The sequence below is a fragment of the Chiroxiphia lanceolata genome, chromosome 4 (assembly GCF_009829145.1).
Source record: "Chiroxiphia lanceolata isolate bChiLan1 chromosome 4, bChiLan1.pri, whole genome shotgun sequence".
NCBI lineage: Eukaryota > Metazoa > Chordata > Aves > Passeriformes > Pipridae > Chiroxiphia > Chiroxiphia lanceolata.
The window spans coordinates 30,345,279-30,364,032 of record NC_045640.1 but is presented as its reverse complement, the minus strand read 5'-3'; the positions used below and the strand labels follow the sequence as shown (position 1 = coordinate 30,364,032).

Genomic DNA, 18,754 nt, shown 5'->3' with positions numbered 1-18,754 from the left:
AGCTTAGGATATTATGTTCTGTAATTGACTAGTCCACAGATCACAAAAGCAGAAAATGTCTGGAGACTATCTTGTGTGCTAAGATTTTAAGCAGATGTATTATTTGCATCATATAAGATAATAGAAATATATTTTTTCTGGAGTTTTGACAACTTATTTTCAATATCTTGAATATGTTGAGATTCAGGGGTCTCATTTAACTGAATCTGCTTGTGTGTGCCTTCATCCTCAAGCAGTGAAGTAAGCTAGCAAGGGGAAGAGAGATGCTTGGACTTGTTGAGAAAAGTAGAACATATGTGTCTATATACACCAAAGATCTATATTTGTCATATATGACACCTAGCAATTTACAAGCCATTTCACCAAGACATTTTACATGCTAACACTTTATTATGTCATTTCCTTTTACTTTTATAGCAGGTACTATAACAAAAAAAGCACCAAACAAGTAAATTTGAAGTATTTTAGTTGTCTTGGTCTTTTGTGCTATTCATTTGAACATATGCAATTATGAACAATTTTCTATTTAATTTCATTTAGGAAATCTACTGGAGTTGCTTTATTAAAATCAGAATAGTTTGAGTTGGAAGGGACCTTTAAAGGTCATCTAGTCCAATCCCCCTTCAACGAACAGGGGACATCTTCCACCTAGATCAGGTTGCTCAGAGCCCTGTCCAACCTGATCTTAAATGTTTCCATGGATGGGGCATCTACCATCTCTCTGGGCAACCTGCTCCGTGTCTCGCCATCCTCACCATAAAGAATTTCTTCCTTACCTATGGTTTGATTCTGCCTTCTCTTTGTTTAAAACCATTACCCCTTGTTCTGTCGTAACAGGCCCTACTAAAAGTCTGTCCCCATCTTTTGATCCCTATCTTTAAGTAGCGAAAGGCTGCAGTAAAGTCTGCCTGGAGCCTTCTATTTTTCAGGCTGAACAACCCCAAATCTCTCAGGCATTCCTCGTGGGAGAGGTGTTCCACCGCTCTGATCATCTTTGTGGCCCTCTTCTGGACTCGATTCAACAGGCCAGTGTCCTTCCTTGTGTTGGCAGCCTCAGAGCCTGATGCAGCACTCCAGGTGGGGTCTCATGAGAACAGGGGGCAGTATTGCTTCTTTTGATGCAGCCCGGAATGTGGTTGGCCTTCTAGACTGCCAGTGATGGCTCATGTCCAATCTCTCATTCACCAGCACCTACAAGTCCTTCTCAGTAGGGCTGGTCTCTCTCTGTTCGTCCCCCAGCCTGTACTGATACCAAGGGTTGCCCCAGCCTAGATGCAGCATCTTGCACTTGGTCTTGTTAAACCTCATGAAATTCCCATGGGCCCACTTCTCGAGCTTGTTCACATCCCTCCAGATGGCATCCTGTCCTTCAGGAGTGTCAACCACATCACTCAGCTCTGAAACATGCATAGACAAAACCGGAAGTTGATTATTTTACAAACGTCAAGGTTCAAATACCTTCTTCTGTGAAATAGAACAGAAAACATTTCCTGCATTTCTTTTCTTTGAAATGATGTTTCATTATTCCTTAATTTCACAGGAAAATTTTGTATGTAAAATGGCTGCTCCATAGCTCCCATACACCTTATTGTAAATATTGAAATACCAGCACAAAGAGCTCTTTAAAATGGCAATTATCTTGCTGTGTCAAAGTGCATGAAATTCATATCCTTTTGTAAATATGCTTTTCTCCAGTCTTTCCAGGGTACAGAAAAATAATCTTGCATAAAATTGTACATGATTTTACATTTCTCCACGTATGTGCTTATACTGAATTGTATATGGGCTTGGAAGCTTAAATGTCATTATTGCTTGAAGATGGCTGCAAGTTGCTAAATTAGGATACACTGAATATACTGTACTTCACCTGACTTTATTTCCTGTCCAGGGACTTTTTCATCTATGTACTCTATCCTTTACTGAGGGCAGAAACTGTTTTCTGTCTGATAATACAGTACATATAGGGATTCCAACATTTTTCCAAACTGCTGCGTATTAAGACCAATACAATTATTAAAAATAAGTTTTTGAAAATAATTGCTGCTAGGTTTTTTGGAATTACTTGTGAAACTGAAAGATTCTGTTCAAAGCACAGTTTTGGGGTAGATAAAGGGGATGTTATTTTTTTTTTAAATGGTATCCGAAGTGGAATAACATACTTCTGCACTTGAAACATTCTGAACCTATCCTTTGAGGCAAAGTTCATCTAAGAAAACTTCTTCTGTAAGAAAATATTTCCATTTTAAACTGTATAGGCATATAATAAATTAATTATAACATGCAATGTCTCTTGAAACTTTGTCCTACTTCTTTATAGCTAGTATTCCTACAACGTTTTGTCACTGGTTTAGTTCAATATGTAACTAATACATGTTAGTGGTGACCAAGAAGAATTTACTAACTTTTTGCATTCATGTTTATGTCCTTTGGAATTTGCACCTGTGAGAAGCAGTAAGAATACGCACCCAAGAAAGAATAAAACCAATCTTTAGTAAGCCAGAGATAGTCTCTATCTCTGCAATTTCAATACCGCATTTACCAGTGTGGCTACCCTAATTGGACTGCCTAACTGAATTATTTCTAAAGCACATTACTACTTAAATAGCAGATAAATGCAAGTTTTCCCTGTTAAACTAGTAAATTTCAGCAAATAATTTCTTGAAGTATTTTCACTTGAAAAAGCCTCAGATTCATTAGGGAAGACTGAGAAAAAAATGTTACTTTTTTGTGCAGCTCTTTCCCTGTGTGAGATGGTTTTGCACTTTTGCTGAGCCCAAATGATGGTTGAAAATGGCACAGGAGCAGAGTAATTAAAAATAGTAGGGAAGAATAGGTGCAGCAAGAAATAAGAGAAAAGACTGAGGAAGGAAAGAGAACTGAAGACAGACAAAAGATAGAGTGACTATACTGAAAACATAAATGTCAAGAGCAAAGGAGAAAACAAACAACTAATACAGAAAGGAGTAAAGTCAAAATGATACTTTGTTAGATCTCTTTCACTGATGTTCCATCTTGTTTGAAATATTTTTTCATAACATTAATTCTCTTATAGCTCATAATTTTGTGTAATACGCAGTACAAAGAAATGTAAAACATTACACAATTATAAAAATATTAAATACTCATATAGCATTTATGAAAAATACTACACTTTTCAGGTGAAGTAATTTATTTAAACTTGATGTCGTTGAATTTCGGGAGTTATTTAAATATGTACAGTGGTTAAGTATCCATGACAAACCAAAGATTAAAATAATCTTGTTTTATCAACTAAATTATATGTCAAGTTAAATGAAAAAAATTACCTTTTAAAAGCAAGAGGATATGTCTAATCTGGATACATGTGAGGAAAAATATGTATTTGCATTATGCATCAGGTGACTGGGACTGTCTTGTTTCCCAGACCCTGTTAAATTTAGGTCTGCAAAATTATACGGATGAGCTACTCTGTTTCTGGTATGGGCTCAGGACTTTGTTCTTTTTCTTGGACAGAAAGTCACTTTCTGATTTCTATTTCTTCTCTGTTTATCTTGTATGTGTGCTGTGAAATACTCATTCTGAAAATATTTACTCTGCAAATCTTTTGTTGTGATGTCGTGGTTTAACCCCAGCCGACAACTCAGCCCTGCACAGACACTTCCTCACTGCCCCTGATAGGATCAGGGAGAGAATTAGAAGGGTAAAAATGATGAAACTCATAGGTTGAGATAAAGACAGTTTAAGAGAGAAAGCAAAAGCTATGTGCACGAGCAAAGCAGAACAAGTAATACAATCACCACTTCCTTTGGGTAGACAGGCAGGTATTCACCCATCCCCAGGAAAGCAGGGCTCCATCATACATAACTGTGACTTGGGAAGACAAATGACATGGTTCCAAATGCCCTTCCCCACTTTCTTCCTCTTTCCCTCCCACTTTATATACTCAGCATGATGCCGTATGGCACGGGATATCCCTTTGGTTGTTTGGGGTCAGCTGTCATGGCTGTGTCCCCTCCCAACTCCTCAGGCATCCCCAGCCTCTTCGCTGATGGGGTGGGACAGAAGCAGAAGAGGCCTTGGCTCTGCGTAAGGCCCTGCTCAGCAATAACAGAAACGTCCTAATGTTATTAACACTATTCTCAGCACAAAACCAAAGTGTCACTGCATACTAGGTACTGTAAAAAAAAGTAACTCTACCCCAGTCAGAACGAGCACAGATACAGAACTTATAATCAAGCTAGAAGAACATCAGTTCAACAGCTTTTCCTGATTGTACTCCCTGCAGTGGACTGACTGTATACTGAGGAGACACAACATGGAAGGTCATCAGCTGATATGAAAATATACAAATGTATTTTTGAATTCTTAATTTACAAAGACAAAATCTATGCTATAAATTCTAAAATATCTAGTAAAAGAGACAAGCTTATCAGTTAGCAAGGAAATCAATCTGATTGTCATTGACTTCAGCATACTTGTGAGCTGAAAGAGTGATGAGCATTTTTCCAAGGACACGGAAGACAAGTTAACAAGTGGAAAAGTAGAATGCTATAGTTAAAATATGTAAGTTATAGGTAAGTACTTAGAGGGTGAAAGGAAAGACACAAGTATCACATATTTCTGCAACTTGAACTATTCATTTTTCTTCTGCAGAAAAGGAAACTTTTAGGTTAAAAGCAGTAGTTTCTAAAAAGCTGATAAACACAACTTGCTTAAGGTTATGTAATCTAACAAATGTTTTAACTTATTTTTCTCGCTAAAGTTTCCCATTTGCTAAATAAGTACAGTGGGAGAGGAAGATACTCTACATACTTATGTGTTACATTGATTCTACTTATGTCATATCACGTTTTAACATGCAATCTGACTGTATCTGCCCTTTTGGAGCATGGTGCACCTAGTTATAGGATTCAGATTTACTAGCTGTGCAGTGAAGATACCAGATGTTCCATCCATTCATGCTGCAACAAATGGGTAAAAGGTAAAATCTTTTTCTACATGGGAAGTTGTGAGATGGTTCCTGGGGTGCAGCTGAAGTTGCCTCTTCTTTTGCAAGTCGCTTCTGAGAAGCTCCAGCAACTGCCTCTGAAGGACCTGCTTTGGTCACAGCTCAACCTGACCCAGACCCACTTTGCCTCCCTCTTTGATCAAACTGAAGAGGAAATGCAGCCCAGAAGTGTTATGCAATTCATCCCACAGGCAATACTGAATTACAGAGTTGTCTTGGTGAGAACAGGAGAAATGGAGGCTACAGAAGGAAGGGGAATTTTCAAAAAGACTAGAAGTCCTTTTATGTAGAGGTCCCATCTTTTTTGAGCATTGAGCTCGGGAGAATTGTGGGAAGCTTGCTTGAAGGAAGGAAAAGCAAGGGAGACAAATGTAGCATTTTAGTCCAGCAGCTATAAGAACTGTACTGAACACAGCACAGAACTGTGGGCTCTCTATAAATAGCTGTAAGTCTTATTTAAAAGCTAAACTGCTTCCCCTTCCTTTTTTTTTTCTCCTCTGTTCTGTACCTAGGTGTTTAAGGGGCTTCTTGCTCCATTTCTAACCATGTTAAAAGGGTGCGTGTCAAATAAGAAGCTGATGCGGAAGACCTAGCACAAGTGTACAGAGCATTGTGGCCTTTGCATGTATTAGAATTGCTTAATATTTCAATGTGTAATTGGAAAATGCTTATACAACCACTTTGGCAGAGATGCTTGAGATGCTTAAGAGAAACAAAGATTCCTAGAACTGCACAATTTGCAGAAAATAACTTTATGCCCTTGTTATTGCCTGGAAACATGGATTTTCAAAGCAAATGCTACTAGGATGAAAGAGAATAGACAATGAAAGGAACATGCATTCCTTTAGCAAAAAACATCCCCTAAATGTCTGTAGTGATTATTTACAGACTTTGGCATTTGAAAACTTGTATATTTTTTACTCATGTTGTCCGAAAATGGATCTGTGCATTTAAATTAGGTTAGATGGCAATGATAATGTTATAAGATGAAAACAATAAAACAAAGAAACACATAAAAGGCCGGCTATACTTGGCATAAAGTAGTTGTCTCTAGTGGCAAAAAAAATAACATGTACAGTTAGTAGAAACCATAGGATCTCTAGAGTATTATTGAAAAGACAGGAATTACATAAAAATCAAGCCATACCTTCTAAAAATAAAAAAATTTACCATGCTAGTTCTTAAGCACTAAGTACATTATTTAGTCATAGTTGTACAATTTTATGTAACATATATAATAAATATGACTTCACGATTCCATATTTTTCAAGAAAAAAGAAGTAGTTGATTATAAAAAAGTAAAAGAGTCAATTTTAAAAAGAAAGTAATCTGAACTTAAATCTTGCGAGCTGTGTTTATTACTTTTCAGAAAGAATTAATGTTATGACTGCCTTTCAGAATTTTAGAGTAAGTACAATAGCCCTGTCATAGCATACTTTGAAATACTTTGTAGGAAGGAGTCCTTGTTGGTGTATTTGAATATAAAATAAGAATTACGTTTGGTTATTTTTTGCTTGATCTCATATTACAGAATGATAAGTAAACTGGTAGGTGGAAAAACTGTATTTTTACAAAAAAGAATTGAGGAAGAAAGATTTTAGGAACACCTTTTCTTCCTATCCTCCTTTTATTTCAAGTCTTGAAATAAAGTTTGTAAGACAAAAAGAACTAAACCATTATGAGATGAAATAATGAAACTAGAATTTCAACAATTTCATTTTCTTGTATTTGCAAACAAGCTTGTGGTTTTTCAAGAAGCGTTAAGAAAATTTATTATAAAAAGCCACGCAATACAAGATCATATTCTTCCTTAACATCTAATTTTTTCATCAGTCTGATTCTACATGCTTAAATTAATCTGGATTACAGAAGTGTAAATTAGACCAAAAGCTGAACCACTTTTACTTTCAATTGCCTACAAACATTATGAAAACCATAAATATATGTAGATTTTGGAGCTCACTTTATATTGCATTATGTTGCAATTAAGAATATGAACATGATAGTTTATCGTGCGTGTAACTTTCACTTCATGCACATTATGATCACTTCTTTTTAGAATGTGACTTTGTTACCATCTCGAGTAAGTTTACAGTTATGACCCTCTTACATTTTATTCAGTGGCGTGAGACATGCTTACTGCCTTATCACTTATTTGAAACTATTCCACAGAGAGTAGTTGGTGCACAGTTAATGTTGGCCTCAGAAATAGAAACTGATCCTTTAAAATATGCAAGTTTCTGATCAGATCAGGCTGTAAGGAGTTGATTTAATTCTGATGAACTAATATCTGAAACTGTAGGCCCTAGGAAAAGCATTTATGTGTTCCTGAACTGGAACTTAACCATTTTTGGATTTTGCATCTAAGGTTTGTTTCAGTGAAAAAATAAGGAAAGAAACAGTATTTGCTGCATTTTGTCACCTGACAAGTTACACTGAAGAAATTTTCTCTGTGGGGTTGAGGACTGCTGATAACTAGAGAATATTTTCTTTCCATTTTGGGGACATGGAATATTGATAACACTGAATGTTATGCCTCTGGGCATATATGATGTACCCTCTGCGTGTACCCTCTGTTCCAACCCACTGTCTGCTACTAGCACCCATTCAGAGTCTAGGAGTTTGTTTCTGGATAGTTACAATAAACTTTCCACTCTCCTTGGCTTCCGTGCTGAAATAAACACAACCTGACTGAGTGGAGTAAATGGATGAGTAGCAACATCCTTCCATCCCTCAAGTCGCTGTCAGTGCACTAAGCTTTTAGGTGTTTGCAAAGCAATGCTGCAGTCTCTCTCCACTCTCTCCAGAGAAACAAAGAAAAAGTATCTGATTGATGTGGAGCTTATGTTTATTCCCACTCGCCATTTTATACTACTCAAGACAGTTATGTCTCCTAAAACCTGGGCTGTGTGTGACCATCTTCTTTTGTATTGTGCCATATTTTCAAGACAATCATAGGAACAGTGTTGAAAGTTTATGAAGGATCAAGTTCATAAGTCTAAACCTTGTTATAAAGAAATTAATTCCATCAAAGCAAAAATAGGGTTTCGAAGTATGGCAGAAAATTCCTAAAAATTACGTGTTGAAATTCATTCATTTTGTGCATTGATGCACTCAAAGGATATTGAGTTATTTCAGTTGTAACAGAAAGAGATCTAAAATATAGGTAAAGGTTTTGCCAATTTGTAATAAAGTCTTGGAGGTTATGGAGCAAATATGTTCCTCAACCGCAGCGCAGGGCAAGAAAAGAATAACGATATCTCCTATGTTTTTATGGGAATTGTTCAGCAAGGGAGATCAGGTTTTGACTGCATTGCTCTAGCTCAACTGTCTGCAGTTCTTCCAAAAGCTTGCGTGCCTCTCATGTAAAAGAGTAGGAATTCCTACCATGGAAGACACTGCAAACCTCTCTGCCCCTCACCCTGCCTCCTCCTTATTTCCTCCCCCTTTAACAGGAATAAGTGATTGTTAACAGCAAACAACAGGTCTTAGCTACAGCCCATTATTTAGAAGAAAACCTCCAGAAATGTACTCTGTGCTGCAGAGATGTCTAAAGACAACTTCCATACTTGACTATTATGTCTTATTGATATGTTACAGAAGTTAAGCAAAAGCAGAAATTATATTAGATGCAATATTTCTTCAAAGATGCCCTGTCTATCTTTTAAGATATTCTATAAAAAGGCAGTGATATTGATATTAGTGTGACTGGTATATCTACTTCTGTTACCAGTATTGTTGCAGTTTTCACAAGAACAATAATACTAACAATGTTATGTGACCATATGTCTATCATATCAACTAATTAATTTCTGTAGAGGAATATATAAAGACATTACATATTCTGATGTTATATTAGCACTCCCACCAATTCATGTGGCTTTGGGCAAATAATGTGCAATTTTGTTAATAATTTTTGAGCATATAATTTTTATTCTATTTTATTCATTTCAAAGGCTGTCCTCAAAGCAAAGAACTAGGTTGAGAGAAGAATAACGAAATATAGTTTTCAGTAACGGTTCAGTTTCTTGCTAATTGTTTTTGCAACACTTCTAAAAGAAAACAGTGGAATAAATGTAACACTATTTTCACTTTGCCAGTTTTGGAAACTGGTCTTTGTGATAATTGTTGCTCACAGATAAGAAATAATCAAAACCAATTCAGAATGAGTTGCCAAATTAATAAAGGTGTTAGGTCTACATTCACTTAAATTTTTGGAAGGAATGCAATATGCTTTTCCTTACTACTTCAAACAAAACTGCAGACACAAATGCCTATGCTCAGTAGAACTAACAAGCAGAACTATATTAGTACAACACTGACAATTTATTTTTTTTTGCAAAAGGAATATTTATTAACACAATACACTTAGCAAATTTATGTTTGTTTCAATAAGTTGCTTGGTTTCAAATAGACTTCTCCAGAATTTTGGAAACAAAATATTTTGGCTTTTAGATGTCTTGAAAATTTCTTTTGTTTGGAAAGTCTTCTTTTCATGTGAGGAGTTTTAAGGGGCAAAATGAAACTAAGTATTTCAGCTTTTAAAAATATTTTTGGCCTAACTTAATGAATCATTTTTTTCAAACTTTCAGTTTCAGAAAAACCTGTCCATGCTGTTTGTTCAGAACAAAGCAAACTAAGAATTTCAAATGAGTATGTGTAGTTTTTTTCACCTGGTGCAGATTGTGGTATGCCTTTCTAAGAGGACAAAACTCTAAGTCAGCACTCTGAGAGATGTCACAAGGTAACTGCATGTGGTTGAAGCTCTGATTTTAGAGTTTTAGGAGCACAAGAACCCAGTGACAACTGCTTGTGGAGAAAAGGGCTTTGCAGTTGAAATTGGTGATTGGGGAAAAAAAGTTCTGGTGTTTTCAAATATACACTGAAGTCTACATGCAGAAAAGAAATATAGAAGTATGAAAAGCTAACCAAAACCATTACTGGTATGAGATGATTCTTGCTTGGCAATTGATTTCTCATGATTTATTTTGTCTTTAAATTGAACCATCTTTTCTAAGTAGAATAATAATCTCCACCTCTTTTTCTTACAGCTACTTTCTATGGTTTAAGATTTTTTTTTAATGGGAGATGAGTGTTCTTTAATTTCTAATCTGCAGCAATGTCCTTGCATGTACTCAAAGCTCTATTGGCACAGTGTTTCCAAACAGCTCCAGTGAGGAAAGTGGGTCTTTAAGAAGTTCTGGTACTTCTCTATAAAAGGTGTGTTGCCACAAGGTTGTGCTTGGTGTAGCTGATAATATTTGCCTTCCTAGTGATAATACAGATAACAAATACTGCAGATCTAAAGTAACAACTAAATACGTGACTTCTGGAAATTCAAGGAAAGCTGGATGCATATCCAGTAAATCCTACAAATGAGAGATTTCCAACGACTGTGAAAAAATGCATGTTCCAGTTTTCCAATGTGGTGCTGCTTACTGTTGTTAATTCTTGTCTTTTATCAAGTTAGTCAGGCTGCAGATAAATATCTTACAACACAAATGATTATCACTGTCACTAGTAACAGACACTGATAGAATCTAGTGGTTAGCTCAAAAACCTCTAGGCTGATGTCTCCGAATGTAACTTAGTGATTAATTCTGAGAGAAAGAGAGGATGTGAAACGTGAAGAGGGCTATTGAATGATTAAAAGGGCTGTTAATCTTGGACTGAATATTTTTCGTAATTGAATGCTCTCAGTTGAATAAAGTACATACACATGAGATTTGAATCACTTCATTCCATATGGGCTGCAAAGAAAATAAGATAATTATAACTTTTTTAGGCTAATGAACTCCTATTGAAGAAGGTCATCTACATGAGGAAAAGGTGTGAATAACTTTAATAACCGTTACCTTCTAGCCTGATTGTTTCCCCATTAATCAGTATTTTTCCCATTAATCGGCATTCAGGGATTGGGTTTTTTTCTTTTAAAAGACACTTTTTTCAGTTATTTTTCCCTTTTTCTCATTAGTTTCAGATAACAGCTCAATGATAGAATATTTATTTTTCTGGAAAGTTCCAGAATTTGTACTCTGGGCATTAAATAAAAAGAATCAGAGAGGAGGAAAAATAATTAGTTTCAGATAACAGCTCAATGATAGAATATTTTTTTTCTAGAAAGTTCCAGAATTTGTACTCTGTGCATTAAATAAAAAGAATCAGAGAGGAGGAAAAATAATTAAAAACATATGTATATAAGATGCCTTCTAAAATTCTAAAGACAGCTTTAGGGTTCTTTTTTAGCTTCTGAAGAGTGCTTTTTCAAATTTGATTTTAATATAGACTTGTATGTATAGTTGTTTGTGAAGCAACAGTATCACAGTTACCTATGAGATACAATATTATTGTCTCTCTGCGAGGAATTTGCCATCTAATAGGAATTCTACTTAATTGATAATTGATTTAATTAATTTAATTAAATTAAGTTAACAAAATATTCAGTGACCCCCCAAAATGGCTGAAGCTTATTCTTCACTCATTGTACTTCTGCTTACATGGGCTTTGCTTGATATGAAAACATTCCCTAATGATCTTAAAGGGGAATTTTGTTATATTAAGAAAACGTCTTAACAAAACACCTTATTTTATTGAAATGCACCAAAAAAGGGCTGTGTGTTTCACCTGTGGTCAATACAGTTATAATGGAAGTTGGGTGCAGCTCTCTACTATTATTCTTCCAGCCTATTTAGAGCTGACTTTAGTTCTTGTATCCACAGAGTAAAATTTAAAAATCATGTTTCAACCTCTTCAACCTCAATTAACATGTGGTTAAAATTTATTTTTTGACAGTAAACGTTCAAATCAATGTATTGATACATTAGATTTTACAAAAAAATACGTTTAAGGGCTCTGATCACCTCACCCACACAGCAGAATATCCAGCCATCTAGCATATTATTTTAGCATATTTCAGTGAAGAACCCTACTCCTCCAGCAATTTGGTACATCTGAGTGCTGGTTGTTTGACAGATTAAAGTTGCAGAAAAGACTCAAAATACTCAAAAATCATCTTAAACACCCATCTGCCCCTCAAATAATAGAATTTTAAAAAGAACAAACAAAGCTAAAATCAGATGCGTTTTACTGTAGGAGGAAAATCCGTCACGTACTGCAGTTGCAACCCATGTCTCTTCCATCTGGCACAGGTTTTCATCAGCTCTAACAGATGTGTCACAGTGAGTCAACACAGGACAACCTAGTTCATCAGATCAGACTAATCCATTGCTTCCTTTTATGGCAATAGGAAATTAAAATTCCTGCAGTATTCTTGGACTCTACCAAAAAAACCCACTAATTTGACGTCTGTTTTTGTGTCTCAGCATATTTTAAAGTGTTCAGTGGATAGGTTACTGAAGGTTAGTTTCTGTGTTTTCTTAAACCTTTTATTACTCAACTACTGCATCCAGGTCCCTTGGGTGATTTTCATGAGTCACAAATAAGTCCATTAAACTTTTTCCAGCATGGGAAAGGAAGAAGCTAGGTGATCAGTGTTCAGTACAGTGATTCTTAAACGGACTAATACTACTGAGGCATTCAATAAATTACAATCTCAAACTAGAAGGTTAGTATTTGCTAGTTCATTGGAGTTGCTTAAACTTATACAATATTAAATTGGAAGCATCTTAACATATTCCCTACCTTCAGATGCCTAACATCTTTATCTGTCTTTCTAAACACTCTGGTGGGTTGATCTTGGCTGGATGCCAGGAGCCCACCAAGCTTCTGTGTCACTCCCCTCTTCAGCAGGGTGGGGGAAGAAAATAAGGTGGAGAACAACTCATATGTTGAGGTAAGGCAGTTTGCTGAAGCAAAACTGAAAGGGCGTGCACATGTGTGTGTCATGGTTTGAGATAGCCCAAATTCCAATTCCCTAGCTCCATCCCCCCTCCCACATCTCAACCCAATGTGAGATGGGTTTTTTTTCCAGACAAAACACAACCAGACTCAGAAAGGGGAAAGGGAATATATTACAATGACTATACAAATAAATACTACAATACATTATACACACGACTACAACTATCTCTACCATGACATAAGTATTTACAATGGATCAGATCTCTTCTCCCCTCCAAATAAAAGTCCAGGAGGGAAAGAAGGACAGATCCCTTCCAGTCTCTCAGGGCAGCAGCTTCTTCAGAGTAGCAGTCACTAAGCAGCAGCATCTTCTAAGGCAGCAGGCTCTCTCTGTCTCTTCTGTTTCTTGTAGCAGCTGATAGCTGGATCTCTGCCAGCACACACGAGGGGGGGGGGTATCCCCCTCGGCCACTCGTCTCTCCAAACGAGTGGTCTTCCGTGGGCTTCGTCACCCCAGACAAGGTCGTATCACCACGTCATATCACGAAGCACAGGGGGTCTTCGTGACGGTCTGGTATCTTCAGGAGATTCAAGCTCCTTGCAGGGCCTCTGTGCCCTGTCTCAGGCTGCGAGCTTCTTTGTAGCTTGCAGCAAGGGAGGGCCCTCAAGGCCAACCTCCCACACCGTCCTGGCTGAGCTCTCAGGACGTCCGAGCCTCTCAGCTCCTCTCTGCAGTGCATGTTGCACTTCAAGGCTCTTTCAAGTAAGAGTCTATCAACTTCCTCCTTCCAGGAGGTCTCAAAGGAGGTTTGGGGGGTCTGGTATCAGTTCTTACCCCCAAGAACTCTGTAGAACTCAGCTGCTGACTCTCCTTCCCTCAGGTCTCCTTCCAGGAGTCCCTTCTCTGGTGCTGCATGTCTTTGTTGCTTCTTCGGTTCAGTTCTGGCTGCTGCTTTCTCCGGCCACTGCCACGGCCACTGCCCACGATGGAGAAAACATCTCCCAGCATAACTATAGGCACCTAGCCCAGCATTATGCTGTTCCAGGTCCCCACAGGCTCCAGCTGGGGCTGGGGGCCGAAGCCCCCCTGTGGGGCTCAGAGCCCCTTCCTCGTGGCTCACAACATGGCCACCTTCTTCTAACCTCAAAAACTACAACTCTTCTCTTCCGGTCTGGTTGTGATATGTTTACATTTTTTGCAGGAGCGCTCATTGGACAGAAATTCAAAACTTCCAGGGGTTTCCACCCCTTGGGGTCTACCACTTTTCTTATCCTCTGGGGGAAAACAAAGTCCAAACCACTACAGTGTGCAAGCAAGCAAAATAAAAAAACGCAAATATTTTCTTCTGTACTTCCCATCAGAAAGTGGCATCCGGACACTGTGGTTGCTCTGGAAGACAAATACTGTAAATAATGAATAGCCTGCCTCTTCCCCCTTCTTCCTCCTTTCTCTTGGCTTTTATTGCAAAACAGATGCCATATGGCATGGAATATCCCTTTGGTCAGTTTGGATCAGCTGTCCTGGCTGTGTTCTCTCCCAAGATCTTGACCACCTCTGGCCAACTGGTGAGGGGGAATGTTGGAGAGAGTGCTGGTTGATGCTGTGGGAGCACTGCTCAGCAGTAGCCAAATCACTGGAGTGTTATTAGCACCTTTCTGGCTGTCAATGCAAAGCACAGCGCTGTCAGGGTTGCTATAGGGAAAATGAACACTGTTTCAGCAAACCAATACACACACAAATATTATGTTTTCAAAATACAATGACCATGTTCTTGGTTTTTTCAGTCAACAGTTGTTTAAAATATTTTCTAAAGGCCCCTGCTAAGCCATTAAGGTGGTATAATGCACTTCTGCATATCTCCATTAAATTAATTAAATTTCTAATACTTTATCAGATAGTAAATGAAGGAGTATTTGGCATTTCAATTTAATAGATATTCTTTTACGTTCCAATATGCTGATAAATTGTTCATAATGAAGCTAAATTTCATAAGTTACAATGAATCTAATAATAACAAAAAAAGAGTTTTGAAAGCTTGAATAAAGTCTTTTGCCTTTTAATCTTCTGAGAATTGCCTGCATGAGCTTCAGTCTGTCAGGAGCATTTTCCAAAGATAAAACAAAGGCTGCTAAAAAGAAGAATGAGAAAAAGAGGGGGGAGAAGTAAGAAATTAAAACTCAGAAAATCATACTTTCAGCACACATACATCATATTTTCACAGCAATCTAATGATTTAAAACAAATATATGAACTTCTTTGTGAAGAAGCTCATCCTAAAATTTAGATTGAATTTTCTAACTTCTGGATTTAAAAAGTCCAAAATAAGATAGCTAGGGAAAAAAAAAAGCTTCATCACATTCAGTTTTTGGACTAACAGATGTAGTTACTATATCTAATATTAATGCATACTAATTGTATAAACATACCTGTTAGAATTCTGGCTTAGTGCTGTCTCTACCAGATATAAACTATGCTTCAAACATGTCAAATGAACTATAGTAAATGTAAAATCAACTGTTTTCTTTTAAATTAATTGTCTCTTATTCTTGTTCGGTACATCTACCCAAAGCAAATAACCCATTGTTTATTAAGTAAATTTCATAGAACCTTGCGATATTTTAAAAACTGGAATTGTAACAGGCCTCAGATTACTTTATTTTAATTATTTTTTTTTTTAAAAGGAAGTAACTGACCTTTAAATGGTAAAACTATTTCTGCTTTGGATGATATTGTTAATGAAATTCCATTATAATGAGGGGGTAATATAGCAACTGTAGTAATTGCATCACAATAAGGAAATTTTAGCCTTGAAAGATTTAAAAGCTACTTACTGAATTCCATAGTGAAACAAATGGAACTCTTTATTTCTATTGTGGTAATATCTGAATTGCTACTAAACAATTCCTCAGCAAAGAAACTTTCTAAATGACAATAGGCCTAAATATTCCTATTTACGCTCCAAAATAGTTTTTGCACAACAGCCACATTCAATCTTACTAGCAGAGTTGCCTGCTGCATGTCAGTAGTGAAAAAGCCCTGAGGAAAAGGTGAAATGTTTCTTCATCAGGGTTGGGTGATGAAGAAATCAGTCTTTTACAGTAATCATAGGAATCAGCTGGAGACCAGCCCTGACAGAAAGTGCTCTGAGTCTCACCTGCCTTTTTCAGGTACAGCCCTCTGGTTGTCCTTGGGACATCATCACGGACCTCTTGTAGGGTTCTCCTGTGGTTGTGGTCATTCCTGTGGCTGAATACCTTTAGGAAGCTTTCAATGATAAAACCTTCACAGAGTAACACTTTTTGAAAGGCCCATGAGTAAATTCGGTTGCTAATGTGATATGTAAGATACAAAACAAACTGATACACATGTGTAATTTGAAAATTTTTTGATTGTCCCTCTATATTTGAACTCTACATAAAAGAGAAGAAATAAATAGCATAGTCTGAATTTTATTTATCTCTTAGTAATTTAAATTTTAAAAAAATCTCAAATTATCTTCAGGGAGATTAACTAACTACTCAAAGTTCTGTTATTTTCTCAAATCAAGCAGGCAAACAGAAATGTTGCCAATAAATGCATTCTGAGTCTATACCCTCCTTTAAACAGCGAGTGTAAGTATTTACCAGGGTACTTTCAGAAACTAATATGTGCAGCCTTTCATTGATATTTCAACATAACTGATTGCTGTGGAAGCATGTAAAACTCTAGAGCATGTGTGTCTGCTTGTGTTGTAAATGCCTTACAGTGGTTTATGACGCTTGCATTGTATGAGGCTCCTAGAGTCTATAAAACTATTTGGCTACCAGCGGTAGAAGGAAGCATTTAAACTTCCTGGACACAAGCAAATGTCAGAAATATTAGTGGGACACAGGTATGCTTCACAGCTTTCCAAAAGAACAAATGGCACTGTAACTAGAAAACCAGGATTACAAGGAGCTGAGCCCCTGTCTGTTTTCTCACAATACACGGCAATGTTTTTTGGGGGGTGGCTTTGAGAGGGTAATGTACACAACATCACAGCAACCAGGTTCTTGTGAAGCATGAATTTGGTTAGAGGCCAGCATTGGAATATTTCCTTCTCATATGCATGTACTATTTATTTGGATATGACTAATTTCTTTTGGAAAGAGAAAGAAGAAAATCATTAGACACCGCATCGAAGTATTTGAATCTTAGATTGTTTTCCTGTGAGGTGTTTTTCGGGCAGCGAGGCTTTGAAGAGGACAGACTTCCACTGAAAAAGGATAGTGCAGAACACAAGGTTTCATAGAGAAATGGACAGCAAAGCATCTCTGTGTGTTCTTGATGCAACCCCTTTGGTCTTTTTCCGTAGTGATCTACATTATTTTATTGTAATGAATAACTCTCATCCTGAGAAACCCTCGGTGCTAGTCCCTCTCTTCATTGAAGGTAACAGGAAATTTGCCAGTAACTTCAATAGAGACAGGAATAATTAATTTATTCTCTGCCACTGAAACACATAAAAGCTTGAAAAGTCTATGAATAGGTAATTTCATCCTTTTCTTCTTATTTTAGAGTCTATTTTCAAATGTTCAGACTCTGTATCTTCAATGAGAAAACTTAACTAGACTGTGCTACTTAGAATCTTGGACACGATGAATAACTCTTTCCTGAAGTAAACTATTTTTTCAGACACTAATGTTCTATGGCAGTAGTAGTACAGGCTGCATTATTTATATATTTCCTAAAAGACACAACTTGCCTTGTATATCATGAAGTGAAAACCAGAATAGCTCCAATCACATCTTGTGATCTTACAGTCTAGCTGTAATTAGAAGTAGAGTCTTCCCATCTGCCATACTTTTATTCATATTGTGATAGATAAATATAGAATAGGGTTTGTTTGGGTTTGTTTGTTTCTTTATGGTTGCTTTAGTTTGTTTTGTTGCTGTTTATGGTAAAGCTATCCTCCTGCTATTTTACTTAAAAATCAACAGGTTTTCATATTCATTTGCCATCAGTTTGATGATTTCAACATCTCCCAGCTTGATTAGTCTTGATTACTAGAAATCTGGTTTCTGATTTTAGCTTCATAATACTTTAAATGTGGCAGTAAGAGTACTAAACTGTCAGGAGAACACTCATGTCCCAAAGAAAACCTGTTAGTTAAACTTCTTGCCATGCCAAAGATCTTCTGAAATCATAATTGTACAAATTTTTTCAGTTAACACTGTGTTGCACAAACTCACATGATGTACCTGTGTATGCATCAGTACATAGTTGTCTGCAGTATGTGAACAATGTTCTCATGACCTTCCTACAGTCAGTCAGGGTAACATGAAGTTAGTAATCCAGTGAGCTCCAGTTGCTAAGTCACTTTGCAGATGTTTTTGGACAAGAACACAAACTCTGAGAAAACAAATAAATAATATGTTTAAATACCATACAATTTGCATAATTGTACATAACTTATGCAGTAATTGATACAGAAAGCATTTACTTTTCACAGCAATACATGGTGGCCAAAACATGACAGAATATAAATCCATCCAATTTTAAACAAAGTTTTCATACTGCCTTTTGTACTTAAGAGGAAAACCAGACTCACAGTTATTAACATATGTGATCACAAGGCTCAAATAAATATTTTATAACAAAAAGTTTTGTTGAACATGTCTGTTGAGTCACCTTGATTGCTTCACCTGAAGTAATTCTTTCTCAGCTTCATTCATAATTTAAGAAATTTCAGTTGTGTAATTTTTTTGGTCCTAATAGAGCTATTTATCTTTCTCTACTTTGATCATTTGACATATTTTACCCCTTCTACCAAATGACTTTACTATATAGCTGACCTCTCCAGTAACAGACATTTAATGAAACAAAAAATAATGATCGGAGGCAAGGAAGGACACTGTCTTAGACTGGCTCATTATGCCAGTCCTCCAGAGGACCTACAGACAGTCATGGACATAGTGGCACATCCTGTCAAAAGTTTATTAGCAAAT

The 18,754-nt window shown here is 36.7% G+C and overlaps 1 protein-coding gene across 1 annotated transcript in view; it reads left to right on the top strand.

Annotated features, from left to right (window-relative positions):
- Nucleotides 1-18,754, top strand: part of SGCZ (sarcoglycan zeta) — a 427,442-nt gene that overhangs the window by 58,503 nt on the left and 350,185 nt on the right. The gene's annotated exons all lie outside the window — the stretch shown is intronic.